Source organism: Trachypithecus francoisi, unplaced genomic scaffold (genome assembly GCF_009764315.1).
Source record: "Trachypithecus francoisi isolate TF-2019V2 unplaced genomic scaffold, Tfra_2.0 Lachesis_group7, whole genome shotgun sequence".
Taxonomy (NCBI): domain Eukaryota; kingdom Metazoa; phylum Chordata; class Mammalia; order Primates; family Cercopithecidae; genus Trachypithecus; species Trachypithecus francoisi.
This window is the reverse complement of record NW_022681472.1, coordinates 78,210,727-78,214,009: the sequence shown is the minus strand read 5'-3', so window position 1 is coordinate 78,214,009 and position 3,283 is coordinate 78,210,727.

Genomic DNA, 3,283 nt, shown 5'->3' with positions numbered 1-3,283 from the left:
AGCATGGCCAACATAGTGAACCCTCGTCTCTACTAAAAAATACAAAAATTAACCAGGCATGGTGGCACACACCTGTAATCTCAGCTACTCAGGAGGCTGAGGCAGGGAGAATTTCCTGAAGGTTGCGGTGAGCCGAAATCACGCCACTGCACTCCAGCCTGGGTGACAGAGCAAGACACCATCTGAAAAATAAAAAAATAAAATATCCTGCTTTCAATTTATTTTATTTTACTTTATTTATTATTATTAATTTTTGAGACAGGGTCTTACTCCATCACCCAGGCTGGAGTACAGTGGTGTGACTATGGCTCACTGCAACCTTGACCTCCCCAGGCTCAGGTGATCCTCCCACCTCAGCCTCCAGAGTAGGTGAGACCACAGGTGCATGCTACCACACCTAATTTTGTATTTTTTTTTTTTTTTTTTTGAGGCGGAGTCTCGCTCTGTCGCCCAGACTGGAGTGCAGTGGCCGGATCTCAGCTCACTGCAAGCTCCGTCTCCCAGGTTTACGCCATTCTCCTGCCTCAGCCTCCCGAGTAGCTGGGACTACAGGCGCCCGCCACCTCGCCCGGCTAGTTTTTGTATTTTTTAGTAGAGACGGGGTTTCACCGTGTTAGCCAGGATGGTCTCGATCTCCTGACCTCGTGATCCGCCCGTCTCGGCCTCCCAAAGTGCTGGGATTACAGGCTTGAGCCACCGCGCCCGGCCAATTTTGTATTTTTTTTGTAGAGACGGTGTTTTGCCATGTTGCCCAGGCTGGTCTGGAACTCCTGGGCTCAAGCAATCCACCCTCCTGAACCTCCCAAAGTGCTGGACTAACAGGCATGATGATTCACTGTGTCCAGCCCTGCTTTCAATTCTTTTGAGTATATACCTAGAAGTGAAATGGATGGATCAAATAATAATGCTATTTTTAATTTTTTGAAGAACTGCCATACTGTTTTTCATAGCAGCTATATCATTTTACATTCACAACAGAGCACAAGCGTTTGAATATATGACTAACCCAGTTCCAGAATCCTATTTTGAGAAGTTTCTTTGTTTTTTGTTTTGCTTTAACCTAGGTCTGGTGTCAATTACTGTATCAATCAGTGTCTTAGCATGCAATAGTACCTGCGAAGAGCATTTATTTACAAATGTGTAGGTGCATGGTGCTAGTTACTACGCCTAAGCCCAAAGGAACAAGGGTGGGGAATAGTAACTGAAACCTGGAAAGAGAAAGAGTCATGTAGATTCTGCTACCTTAAGGGAAGCAGTAATCATCAGATGAGGGATATGGGCACCCCACAGCAACCTCACAGAGGGAACTGGAATAAATGCCCTAACCTCACTCTCACTCTTTTCCTGCTGTTGCTCCCCAGTAGCTAACCCAACCAGAAGCAATGGCGTATAGGATCCCGTTGATGCAGTCCATATAAGTCAGACACCTTAGTGGAGAGCAGGATGAAGAAGGGCCGAAAGCAGATCTGGAGGGACAAACAGAAAGTATCTAACACTGCTGTATATACCTAGAGTCATAAGGCATGTGCATGTCCACCTTTAGGAGGTGACGTCAAACGGTTTTCAAAATGGCCACAGAACTTCCACTCCACTTGTAGTGTACAAGAGACTTTGTGAATGCATGTCTCCGCCTCCAAAATTTGAAAATGTCAAACTTTGTAACATTTATCTATTAAATGGTGTAAAATGGCATCTTACTGTGGCTTTGTTTCCACTGGCCCAGTCATCAATGATTTTATACATGTTTACAGTCCGTAAGTAATTCCTCTCAGTAAAATACTTGTTTATATCTATATCATACCACTATCTCTGTTTATTCTAGGAATCTATAAGCTCCTTAAGAATAAATACTGTGTCTTTGTATGTCTAGTGATAAAAGTACACAATAAATACTTGTTAAATAATTGAATTAATGCTAGAGGCAAATGCTAGAACCAACGTTTCACTCAACAGAAAACTGGTGGAGTTGTGAATGCCTGGAAGTAATGATGGAAAGAAAGAACAGGCATTTTAAGTTCCTCCCCTTGAAGTGGATCTTCCTCAGAAGATGGGGAGGTTTTCATGTGAGAATAAGGTCAGGAAGGAAATGAAAGAGGTTTTGAATTGATTTTATATGAAGGAGAATTTCTCACCTTGGAGTAGGAGTGCTACAAATTTCAAAGTAAAATGTAGGAGAATGGTTTTTGCTTTTTAAAATTTTTGGTCAGGAAGAAGAGCATGATTGGAATAGGGCATAGCAAGTTGCAAGAACACTTCTTCAAATTAGTCTAAGGGGATCAGTGACAGCCATGTGGCTGGATCAATGTGCACTTTTTTAGTCTTTTTTTATATTCTGCCATTTAGCATCATTCCATGAAATTTAGCATCATTCCACGAAATACAGCATACAGCTTTCTTGAAATAAATTTTTTCTTCTGCCTGCTTTCTTATGCCTACTGTACACTCATGTGGTTTTTCCTCCAGATTCTATGGCTGTTCTTTTGTTCTTAAACATTTTGTCTTTTTTTTTTTGATTGAGGTGGAGTCTCCCTCTGTGACCCAGGCTGGAGTGCAGTGGCACGATCTTGGCTCACTGCAACCTCCGCCTCCCGGATTCAAGCAATTCTCCTGCCTCAGCCTCTCGAATAGCTGGGATTACAGGTGCCTGCCACCACACTCGGCTAATTTTTGTATTTTTAGTAGAGACGGGGTTTCACCATGTTGACCAGGCTGGTCTTGAACTCCTGGCCTCAGGGAATCTGCCCGCCTCAGCCTCTCAAAGTGCTGGGATTACAGGCATAAGCCACCACGCCCAGCCTTTCTGCCTTTTGGATGGCATCGTCCTCTCCCTTTAGCTTCATGCTGTTCTGTACATTTGGTGTGGGGTTCTGTTCTCTTACCAGTCAACACTGTTTTCCAAGGTGGTGTTTTCTACTCGCAAGGCTTTAAATACCATCTGTATACAACTGCTCCCAAATTTCTATCTCTAGGTCATATCATTTTTCTGAACTACAAGCCCATGTATCTTGATCTTCCCCTGAAACTTGCTGCTCCTCCAAAGTTCCTTGTATCAATAAATTCCACTACCATCCATCTAAATACTGAAACCAGAAACAGCTTCCCTCTTCTTTTTTTCTTTTTTTCTTTTTGTTTTTTTTTGGAGATGGAGTTTCACTCTTGTTGCCCAAGCTGGAGTGCAATGGCACAATCTCAGCTCACTGCAACCTCCGCCTCCCAGTTTCAAGCAATTCTCCCGCCTCAGCCTTCAGAGTAGCTAGGATTACAGGTGCCTGCCACCATGCCC